Source organism: Schistocerca nitens, chromosome 1, assembly GCF_023898315.1.
Source record: "Schistocerca nitens isolate TAMUIC-IGC-003100 chromosome 1, iqSchNite1.1, whole genome shotgun sequence".
In the NCBI taxonomy this organism is placed as follows: Eukaryota; Metazoa; Arthropoda; class Insecta; order Orthoptera; family Acrididae; genus Schistocerca; species Schistocerca nitens.
Window position 1 is genome coordinate 203,864,949 of NC_064614.1, and position 13,130 is coordinate 203,878,078.

Below are 13,130 nucleotides of genomic sequence, written 5' to 3' on the forward strand. Positions count from 1 at the left end.
GTACATTACCTTATTGGTGGGTGTGCCTGTGACGTTATGTACCAAAAGATACATGTATTTCAATGAGTACCTTAACTGATTTGGGTTTTTAAAGTGGGTAGTACGTCAAACGGGCCGACTTGGAGCAGGAGAGGCACCAGTATGTAAAAATTTACACTACTGTCCATTAAAATTGCTACACCACGAAGATGACGTGCTACAGACGCGAAATTTAACAGACAGGAAGAAGATGCTGTGATATGCAAATGATTAGCTTTTCAAAGCATTCACACAAGGATGGCGATGGTGGCGACACCTACAACGTGCTGACAGGAGGAAAGTTTCCAACCGATTTCTCATACACAAACAGCAGCTGACCGGCGTTCCCTGGTGATACGTTGATGTGATGCCACGTGTAAGGAGGAGAAATGCGTACCATCACGTTTCCGACTTTGATTAAGGTCGGATTGTAGCCCATCGCGATTGCGGTTTATCGTATCGCGATATTGCTGCTCGCGTTGGTCGAGATTCAATGACTGCTGGCAGAATATGGAATCGGTGAGTTCAGGAGGGTAATACGGAACGCCGTGCTGGATCCCAACGGCCTCGTATCACTAGCAGTCGAGATGAAAGGCATCTTATCCGCATGGCTGTAACGGATCGTGCAGACACGTCTCGGTCCATGAGTCAACAGATAGGGACGTTTGCATAAAAACAACCATCTGCACGAACAGTTCGATGACGTTTGCAGCAGCGTGGACTATCAGCTCGGAGACCATGGATGCGGTTTGCCTTGACCTGCATCACAGACAGGAGCGCCTGCGATGGTGTACTCAACGACGAACCTGGGTACACGAATGGCAAAAGGTCATTTTTTCGGATGAGTCCAGGTTCTGTTTACAGCATCATGATGGTCGCACCCGTGTTTGGCGACATCGCGGTGAACGCACATTGGAAGCGTGTATTCGTCATCGCCATACTGTCGTATCACCCAGCGTGATGGTATGGGGTGCCATTGGTTACACGTCTCCTGTACGGGCCTTTCTGGATACAGAAAATGTTCGACTGCTGCCCTGGCCAGCACATTCTTCAGATCTCTCACCAACTGAAAACATCTGGTCAATGGTGGCCGAGCAACTGGCTCGTCACAATACGCCAGTCACTACTCTTGATGAATTGTGGTATCGTGTTGAAGCTGCATGGGCAGCTGTACCTGTACACGCCATCCAAGCTCTGTTTGACTCAATTCCCAGGCGTATCAAGGCCGTTATTACGGCCAGTGGTGGTTGTTCTGGGTACTGATTTCTCAGGATCTATGTACCCAAATTGCGTGAAAATGTAATCACATGTCAGTTCTAGTATAATATATTTGTCCAATGAATACCCTTTTATCATCTGCATTTCTTCTTGGTGTAGCAATTTTAACGGCCAGTAGTGTCATTTCCAGTGTCTATACTTTTACAAATAAATTAATAAAACTTTAGCATCATGACCAGGAAGAATTCAGGATTCATACTCATAGTGATGGAAGTTCAAAAACACAAAAATAAATTTTTTTACATGTGAAAATTCATCATTTTTTCACGTAATATTGGTTGCATTTGTTGCTATAGGTACACGTTTCTTCATAAGTAAGAGAGATTCTTCGACGAATTTTGCGCAGCATAGAAACCATACTTACAGGTGTAGGAAACTCTAGAATTTTCCAAATCTATTAAAGACTGTGGTAAAAATCGAGATAATTAACAATAAAATTTGAATTTTTTCTAAACATGAAGTTTAAAATGTAACATTTTTCATAAATTAAATAAATTCTAGAGTTTCATACACCTGTAGTTATTGTCTGTATGCTGTGCCAAATTCACCGAAGAATCTCTCTTACTTATGAAGAAAAGTGTACATGTAGCAACAAATGCAGCCAACAGTAAGTGAAAAAATGATGAAATTCCACATGTAAAAAATTATTTTGTAACGTTTTTGAACTTCCACTGTTATTAGTGTGAATCCTGAATCCTTCCTGACAAAACTGTTCTATGTGGTATGCAAAATATACGAGAAAATTTAAATATCCCTCGCGTTCATGACAGTTTTGAATAATACCGAACCATCAGTAAATAATTCATGGTGCGGAATAGTAACACGAATTTTTTTACACAAGAGTAGAAGGAGATACTGATAGAAGCCAACCTCGAGGAATATCAATTTGGGATCCAGAGTAATGTAGAAACACGTGAGACAATATTGACTCTGTGACATGTTATAGATTGAAGAAAGGCAAACCTATGTATACAGCATTTGTAGATTTAGAGAAAGCTTTTGACGATTTTAACTTGAATATACTCATTCTAATTCTGAAGGAAGCAAGGGTAATCTAATACAGGGAATGACAAGTTATCATCTATAACTTGTTCAGAAACGAGACCACATTTATGATTCGAAGGAGATAAATGGAAAGTAGTAGTTGAGAAGGAAGTAAGACAGGGTCGTAACCTGTCTCTGATATTACTCAATCTGTAAATTCAACTAGAACTGAAATCCACCCGAACAGGCCGTGAAGGCCTAACGGCACCGATCGACCGCCGTGTCATCCTCAGACCACAGACATCACTGGATGCGGATATGGAGGATCACGTGGTCAGCACACAGCTCTCCCGGCCGGAGCCGCTACTTCTCAATCAAGTAGCTCCTCAGTTTGCCTCACAAGGGCTGAGTGCACCCCGCTTGCCAACAGCACTCGGCAGACCTGGATGGTCACCCAGCCAAGTGCTAGCCTAGCCCAGCTTAAAATATTGGACAGTTATCGATGCTCAGAAAATAGCTTTTTAATACTTTTAAAATTCTTTAAAGCGCCGGCATTAAGCCACCTGGTTTTGCTGTATCCCAGCAGTTCCTGTCATTGGAATAACAGAACTCTTCGAGAGCTTCCACTCGGATGCCGTAGATATAAAAAAACTTAAATTTTCACATTGGTACATTCGAAGTCCACATTCGAAGCCCACAGTTTTGAACCCATTGTGCACTATATGGGCTCCACATCCAATCCCAATGCGTTGCCTTCCGAGTGATAGGCTCAATTTTGTCTGAACATTATTGCTCCATTTTCTATTGTTTCTTCCAAAATTGCAGTTAGTATTAAAGCCACAAAATGCCACAATTTTCCTATTTAAATTGTTGCACGATAATACCTCCTTCAAATAATCGACAACAATATCGGAAGTCGCACCAGGCTGCTCTCGAAACTCTAAAATCTTGACTATCACACCTTCTTAAGGTAAACAAATATCTAATCAAAACAGGGAATAATTTTACTGAACCACGATTTGAAGCATCCGTTAATAAAGATATGCAGTGGGCTTTACAAAGATGTTCTTTCAATTCATCCATCACCATAGGCGCCAGCACATTTACAACAATAGCATGGGATTTCGTACGAGCACATATAAATTTTTTCTCAAAACATGTATGAATTAAATTAGAGGCAAAGTCATTTGAACGAAAGCTGTGGTTTTATTGACCGCGTGATACGTCCATGCACCTTCCGCGCAGCCAGCCACATCCAAATCCTTCGAAGTCGGCAAAGCCGTTCTTTTGAAGACAAAAATAAGTAAAGTATTCATAAGCTGGTAGCAGAAACTTGATCGGAAAGCGTTTGTTTTTCCAGCTTTAAATGTTTCTCAATGTCGCTGGCACCACCATCACCAACACTAAAATTAGTACGTGACTTTTCACACGAACACCTGATGCACCGCTCCTTTGTTTTATAAATTGATACTTACTTTGCAGAGTTAACATTAAAGGTACACTTGCGTTTAGGCATTGTCTAATGTTACAAACATACAAACACGAAGGCGCTGAATGAGTTGTTTGATTGTTCACGTGCGCCCGAACATCGCAATACAAACTAGAACTAAACACTGTTGCCACACGCGCGAAATGTGACTGTTGGCCGAGTTGAGCGACAGCATCTGTCTCGCTCTCCCATGTTACTCGCTCACTCTTCTCCACGCCGCATGCGCTGCCGCCGTCACCTGCGCGTTTCGAATGTAATTAATACAAGCAGGCAGGGGGTACGTCCAATCAGTTACCGTTTGGTTTGTTTGCAAAAGCGGGGCATTTTTGCTCTGGCTGAGAACAACGGGAGAGTCAGCCTGAAAGCGGGACTGTCCCGCCCATAGCGTGACGTATGGTCTCGTTATTCGCACCTGCTTAAGATGAAGAAGGTCCCGGGATCAAATCCCGCTTCATGCTGTTGCAGCACTTTTCTTCGGCATTTTGAACCACGCTGACTTTGTATTCAAACTGAATAGCGTGACCACGTGTGCGACGGTATTACGTCGGAAGTCGCCTTTGTCGGCTTCGAGAGCGTTTTGTCGATCCCGCTCAACAATGTCCTACCTTAGCGAACCGGCTAGTGTGTTACGCTGCTTGACTACTGTGGTCCTGATAAATAAAGCTTTATACTGATAATTGAGTTTGTGACAATATCACCTGAAACACTGTCTTGTGAGCAACATTTTCCTGTTTTTATTCTTGTGCCTTAAAGGTACAAACATACGCATTTTTGAAAAAAAATTGTCGACATATAACTTCTTACGGTAAAAGTTCGCCAAAATATGACTTGGTATCAAAATATGTGTAACATGACTTTTTCCACACTACAATAACTGGATTCGTGCATGAATGGTTGTAAAATTTACCATAAAGTTCAGGAAAAATATATGACTGTCATTAAAATACGGACCCAAATTATGAAATACGTTTCATCCCATACTCTTACCGAGTGAGGTTCAAAACATGGCTCTGAGCACTATGGGACTTAACATCTGACGCCATCAGTCCCCTAGAACTCAGAACTACTTAAGCCTAACTAACCAAAGGACATCACACACATCCATGCCCGCGGCAGGATTCGAACCTGCGACCGTAGCAGCAGCGCGGTTCCGTACTGAAGCGCCTAGAACCGCTCCGCCGCAGTGGCCGGCACCGAGTGAGACACCAAAGTTGTTTAAGCTACTGTACTCTCAACCCATTTGTGCATGGTTCAAATCCAGATCTAGGTTTTCCGTGGGTTTTCTTAAATTACTTAAGATGGGAACCAATACCGTCCCTTTGAGGAGATACAGCCGATTTCCTTCCCCATTCTTGTCCAATCCGAGCTATTCATCTTTCGCTAATAATGTCGTCGTCGACGGGACGCCTTCGCCGTCGGCCGAACGTTAAACCCTAATCTTCCATCCCAAACTGCATCCTGTACAGCTTAATGCGTCACACGTATGCTTACGAACCAAGGTAAACATAATCCTCGTACTGTATTAATAACTATTGGTTTTCCTTACAACCAACCAGCTTAAGTATGGTTTTCTAATGTGTTGTTCACATCAGGTTCAGTCAGTGTCGGGGTGGTAACTAATTTCTGCCTTAGATGTCCAACACTCGTCCACTTAAAAAATGCGAAGAAATAAAACAAAGGTTACATCCCTAACAAATAAATCGTGTGTATAGGTTTTCTTTCGCTCGATGTACACAACATTCCACAAAAAAAGGTTTGTATTTTGTTGGCCAATGCATGCATACATACATACATCTACAGAAATACTACAGAACTGCGTGGCAAAAAAGTGAAACACCAGGAAGACACGGTATGATGCCAATCTAAAGTCGTACACGTACATACCTTCGGCCGATATGAAATTCTCTGAGACAGGTAGAACAGCTGTAGTGCTGCTCGTGTTGTAAAAATGCATGTGAATATATAGAGGGAGTGAACAGCGTCAGATGTTGAAGATCACTGCGAATGACACGAAGATGCCGCGCACTCGTATCGCACAGCGTTATCTGCACCCCACAGAATTTGTAAGGGGCTTTACTGTGGATCTGTATCCAGATTTGTGCGTCATTCGGACCTGACAGTGGCCCGATATTGGACTGCATAGTAACCTGAGGGCAGGAACACGTCTGCCACTACTAGGGAGGGTCGCCGTGTTGTGCACCAAACGCATCATAAAACCCTCACATCTACGCCTGCGATCCGCGAAGAAGTATTGGACTGCTTGCAACGTTTTGTACCATCATGCACCATTGGTCGGAGAATACCAGGAACCGAACTAGGGAATTCACACCCATTTATAGACTGCATTTAACACCACAATACAAACGACTGCTTTTGGACTGATGAAGTAACCAGCAAATGTGGACCGCTAATGAATGGCGTCGCACTGCGTTCAGCGTCACCCAGTATGGTGGCGACCTGCGGAGGGATCCCATTCTTCCAATATTTTGGAGAGGCACAGCAAAGATACTCTTTATCTTCATGGTGTGGGAATCCATCGGATATGCCTTCAGATCACGGCTGGCAGTGATTGAGGGAACTTTGAGGTGGCAGCGATTGAGGGAACTTTGAGGGCACAATTGTGTGACACGGACGTCCTGCGCCCTTACGTGTTACCTGGCATGTGCTAGTATTGTGGTTGTTGTGTACATAGTTCCGCGTAGTCAGCGTGTACACAACTTTCCCACTAGAGCGGGCCCCGCTAAGCACAACAGCGCAGGCGCTGCGCTCGTCCGTCTCCGCACTACGAGATGGTGCTGCCTTAGAGACGGACCAAATTCTGCTTCCGCCGATCCGCGTATTAATATGTAACGCAGCCAATGAGATTGTTGCTAACGTAGAACCTTTTCTCTTCGCGGATCACACTCGCGCAGTGATACCTGAATGCGCGAGGTATTGTAATGAGTGTAAAGACCTCCGATTAGTCAGTCTGCATTTGTCTGCACCAGTCTGTACCAGTCTGCATTAGTCTGTACCAGTCTATAGTCGAGTTTCAGTCTGCACCTAATAGGATTATCATATTCCTGTACATAGCCATGAAGATAAATGTATAGACACTTTGTCAAGTATCAGAGATATGTGAGGATAAGATTAATGTACCAATACCAAGGGAACTTCAGACTGTCAATTGTACAGGGTGTTTCAAAAATGACCGCTATATTTGAAACAGCAATACAAACTAAACGAGCAGCGATAGAAATACACCGTTTATTGCAATATGCTTGGGACAACAGTACATTTTCAGGCAGACAAACTTGCGAAATTACAGTAGTTACAATTTTCAACAACAGATGGCGCTGCGGTCTGGCAAACTCTATAGTACGATATTTTCCACATATCCACCATGCGTAGCAATAATATGGCGTAGTCTCTGAATGAAATTACCCGAAACCTTTGACAACGTGTCTGGCGGAATGGCTTCACATGCAGATGAGATGTACTGCTTCAGCTGTTCAATTGTTTCTGGATTCTGGCGGTACACCTGGTCTTTCAAGTGTCCCCACAGAAAGAAGTCACAGGGGTTCATGTCTGGCGAATAGGGAGGCCAATCCACGCCGCCTCCTGCATGTTTCGGATAGCCCAAAGCAATCACACGATCATCGAAATATTCATTCAGGAAATTTAAGACGTCGGCCGTGCGATGTGGCCGGGCACCATCTTGCATAAACCACGAGGTGTTCGCAGTGTCGTCTAAGGCAGTTTGTACCGCCACAAATTCACGAAGAATGTCCAGATAGCATGATGCAGTAATCGTTTCGGATCTGAAAAATGGGCCAATGATTCCTTTGGAAGAAATGGCGGCCCAGACCAGTACTTTCTGAGGATGCAGGGACGATGGGACTGCAACATGGGGCTTTTCGGTTCCCCATATGCGCCAGTTCTGTTTATTGACGAAGCCGTCCAGGTAAAAATAAGCTTCGTCAGTAAACCAAATGCTGCCCACATGCATATCGCCGTCATCAATCCTGTGCACTATATCGTTAGCGAATGTCTCTCGTGCAGCAATGGTAGCGGCGCTGAGGGGTTGCCGCGTTTGAATTTTGTATGGATAGAGGTGTAAACTCCGGCGCGTGAGACGATACGTGGACGTTGGCGTCATTTGGACCGCAGCTGCAACACGGCGAACGGAAACCCGAGGCTGCTGTTGGATCACCTGCTGCACTAGCTGCGCGTTGCCCTCTGTGGTTGCCGTACGCGGTTGCCCTACCTTTCCAGCACGTTCATCCGTCACGTTCCCAGTCCGTTGAAATTTTTCAAACAGATCCTTTATTGTATCGCTTTTCGGTCCTTTGGTTACATTAAACCTCCGTTGAAAACTTCGTCTTGTTGCAACAACACTGTGTTCTAGGCGGTGGAATTCCAACACCAGAAAAATCCTCTGTTCTAAGGAATAAACCATGTTGTCTACAGCACACTTGCACGTTGTGAACAGCACACGCTTACAGCAGAAAGACGACGTACAGAATGGCGCACCCACAGACTGCGTTGTCTTCTATATCTTTCACATCACTTGCAGCGCCATCTGTTGTTGAAAATTGTAACTACTGTAATTTCGAAAGTTTGTCCGCCTGAAAATGTACTGTTGTCCCAAGCATATTGCAACAAACGGTGTATTTCTATCGCTGCTCGTTTAGTTTTTATTGCCGTTTCAAATATACCGGTCATTTTTGAAACACCCTGTAAATAGCATCCAGAACCAAGTTAAGTAATTTTATGCTTGTTATTATTTTAATAAATGTGTGTGAAAATTAATCAAGTTCTGTTTAAAGTTGGTCACCATCAATCTGCTACTCTAAGCGTGCAAGTGGCATTTCTATCGTCTGACCTAACGGCAGAAGATAAACACGCCACAAGACCACGAGACATATTGCTTACACTCGCCTACTTCGTTAGAGCAACAAGTCAAATAATCTGATGGTGTGTGTACCGAAGGTGTTACAGTACGCACACCACAGTGGTGCCATTTTTCAACACGACAGTTCTTGTCACCACATGGAACGTGTCTCTATGAATCGTCTGCGTGATGTTAGGGTACGTCTATGGCCAGCAAGATCCCCAGATCTGCCCAGATAGAATGTGTGTGGGGCCAACTTTGACGTCAACTCCGTCCCACTGCAGGTACAGGGTGTTTGAAAAAGAGCTCCCTAGCTTTAAGTACAAATTTAATGAGGAAATTAATGAAAAATTCCATCAATGAGTACATGTCATGAAATAGAATTCCTTAAAGTTTTTTTTTTTTTTTAATGTTAGTAGACTTCAATGTGGGATCCATATGTGTCCCTGCACACGTCGAGACGATATTCCACTTCTCGCCACGTATTTACCAACATTTCAGGTGTAACTGTCTCAAACGCCACTACGATTCTTACGCGTAAATGATTGATGTCTCTGATCTTTTCACTGTGCACAACATTTTTTATGTGGCCCCAAAAGAAAACGTCCAGTGAGGTTAAGTCTGGGCTTCGTGGTGGCCACGGTATTGGGCCAGCCCTGCCGATCCACCTTCCTGGAAAGCGAGTGTCAAGGGCCGCACGCACATAGTCTCTGTAATGAGGTCGGGCGCCATATTGTTGGAAAAACTCAAGCCCCTCTTCCGCCTCAAGACGTACTCCGTCAACATGTCACAGTTCTCAGCCAACCTGGTAATTTGCTTTTAAAAAATTACCGTTTTCTTGAAAGACTTTAGCCAATAACGAATAGTTTTGACGTCTAAAATTACGTAGCACTGTTATAACTGACTGAGTTTTCACAAGCCAAATAACACTGCGCTTTCTGTTGTGGAGTACACGTTGTTGCTGAGTTGCTCTGCATTGCACTGCACGCATAACTGGACTGAACTGAAGGAACAGAGGACAGCACTGGTGCCGTCTCAACGTCAAGCAGACCTGCCAACTGCAGGGGAGCCAAACTTGGAGAATTGATGAATCAAACACCACAAACTAGAATAGTGTATGTCACTTTGTACAGATTTTAGGACACATTAAAACTAGGGAATTCTTTTTCAAACACCCTGTATTTAGGACATCAAAGACCACTTACGACAGCTGTTGACCAGCTTGTTTCATGAGAGGATACAATGGTTTTATGAAACCCTTCCCAACAGTATAAGTGCATGCATCCTGTTCAGAGGGGACGGAACGTCGTACTGATACTTGGGCCCACTTTGCCAAAGTTCTCTCTCTGTAAATTTGACACAATTTTCTAATCACTAGAATAACATCACATACCATCTCAACCCATTAAGTTTCATTTCGTTTTCGTCTCCTCTCCTGGATGCTTCACTTTTTTGCCAGAGAGACAGTATTTTAAAAGAGTGTGTGTTGGGTTTCATAGAGAGGGCTTTAGATCTGTTGGCTAATCAATCCTTCTTCTTTTCCACAGGAGGAATACCTTCAGTGCTCGTTTCCTGTGTTAACTGGTATATGATTATAAAGACTTTGAACTGTTACAGTTGACACTCATTAGAAATCTGCTAGTTTTTAAGTCTGATATTTTTTAAGATTATATGTAAATGACTTTATTGACGAATCAGATTTATCATACAGCAAGAAATTAACAAACACTTGTTAAAAAAACACATTGTCGTCAGGTACAATCGTTTCCATTACCTTTTTCAGCATTTACGTATGTTTGCAGTACATGATGTGCTGTGCCAATGTGAATGAAAGATCTGAAACATACTCACTAAGAGAATGAGAAAAAGAACTCACAATTTTGAAGTGCGGGCGAAACACATTTCGAGTAGAATAAATATAACTATACTACATTCTGTAAAACAACCTTAACAGCACTTAACATGTCGATGCATGTAACCACACTAAGAGTGTGATTACTATCATGGCTGCTCATTATAAAACACTGTTTATAGTAAATATTCTCTTTTTGTTTTTCAACACTTATTTGTAACGCATTTTTTGCACGGAACATACTTTTCCGAATATTAAATAATACAGTAACTCCTGTGGAGCGTTGAGTGAAGTCTGTACTCACTTAAAAATTTAATGTGAACTCATACAATGCAGCAAAGTTCTTTGCTTTTGTGGTGAAGGACCTAACAAAAGACTTATCAGCAGGGAGTCAATCTTATTTCAAATAGCGTATTTTCCTATTACATGTCTGAAAAGGTTCTTCCACACAGAGATTCCCAACAGTTTACCGTTTTATCCATGATGGCTGGAGATATCCGTAGTTGCTTGGAATTAAAATCATGATAGCAGTATGCATTTCGGGTTCAAATGACGTATTTTACTGTTCGCTGCTCAGAAAAATGCGCGCATCAGGTCTGAAGTGTATAGTGACACAAGCCTACTGCAGAGCAGAAGAGTACATGTTATACTAAAAACGTATAATACAAGTTGTTTATAAATGAACAGAGCGGTTTTAAAAATTAATAATAAATCAATTTATTACGTTATATGGGCAAGCATTACACTTTAAGCTGTGGCACCTGTCCAACCTTTTGATATATTGGTAACAATCCTTCAATATGTGCGGCCTTGATCATACGACACACATCTACACTGTAATCAAACTCTTCCTACTCAGTGTAGCACGTTCTTCGTGATTGTCTGCACTGTATGCTTTATTCCATCAGACGCTTCCTCAAGAAACAAGGACATTGGCCGTAAAAAAACTCGGGCTTTCACAAACCGCCACAGAAAGAAATCGCAGTGTGTGAAATATGTCGGAAGGGGTGGCCAGGGAAAAGGTTGCTGTCTGCTGCTGCAGCTCGTCCAATCCAGCTTTGGTGAAGAACACGATTAAGAAGCTCTCGTACATTCCTGTGAAAATGGGGAACAGCACCATCCAGTTGCTAAACGTGATCACCATAACTGGTGTTTACCTGGGGTAACAATCAGATTTCCGACCTTTCTAGAAATAAATTACCCTTCTCCATTTGTTGTTGGAAGAAAAATGGGCCGTGCACTTCTCGCGCGACACCGCACAGAAAACGTTCAAAAAAAAAAGTTCAAATGTGTGTGAAATCTTATGGGACTTAACTGCTAAGGTCATCAGTCCCTAAGCTTACACACTACGTAACCTAAATTAACCTTAGGATAAACACACACACCCATGCCCGAGGGAGGACTCGAACCTCCGCCGGGACCAGCCGCACAGTCCAGAGAAAACGTTCACTTTTGGAGAGTCACATGCTTTGTTAGCGTTAGTGGTTTCTCACTTCCCCCTGATATGGGTACTGTGTGTGTTCACCTTGTCAGTTACAAAGAAAGTGACTTCACCACAGAAGGTGAGTCTTCCTACAAAACCAACATCCTCCATTTTTAATTGGAGCTCTTCACATAAGTCACGTCTTTTCACTTTGTCTGCTGATGTAAGGGCTAGTTCCATTATGTAACGTTAAAAACAGAGCCGCTTACGCAACACCTTCAACAGTGTAATCTTCAGCATGAATGATTTCCTGCGTGCTTTACTAAGTGACTTGCCAGAACTTCGGTGAAATGCCTCGCGCTCTCTTTCGATATTTGCACGAGACACACGAGGTCGACCAGGACTGTTCCCACGATCTGCCGATACCGTCTACCTACGTTACTCTCGTGTGGTGGGTCTTTCCTTAACCGTGCACGGAACTCACATTGCACTGTGACCACAGATTTGAACACCTCAAGACGGAGCACACAGAAAGCCTCTTCCTGTTGCGACGCCAACCAGGCGCTACGTGAACAGCGGGTAGCGCATCATCAAAAACTTGGCCACTTCCGCTGCTTATGCTGTAAGGTTTGCCCATGTGAAGTAATAAATCGACTTATTATGAATTTTTAAAACTGCACCGTTCATTTATAAACACACTGTACATTAAATCGTCTCGTACCTTTACCTCAATTTTACTTCGAAATAACGTCGGTGAAAATCTTCCTTTGTGTGTGCATGGATCATTAATGTCTGTTTAAATTACGTTGTTAATATTGGTTCAGTGTATCCAACTACCGAAATGTTTTTCGCCATGATACGCATTTCGTTTTATTCAGTTAAAGCATCGACAATTGCAGGATTTTCTCTAAAGGTATTTGCTTACAATGCGGATGTGAAAAAAAAAAGAAAGTAGGAGCCTACATAGGTCGAACAGCGAAACACAACAATGCTGACAAACACGTGTAGTAGTGAGGCAGTATTTCTGGGGCGCCCAATAACACAGACCATTGACAGCTGTGTGCTGGAAGGCAGCCCCCGCACACCGCCTCACCCCGTGCAGGCGTTCTTCTGAGCTGACCACTGTGTATTATGCAGAGGAAGTGTGCTTTTTATAAAATAAAACGAAATAAGAAAGTCTTCTGAGCATCATTACCTTACCCGTAATACGTAT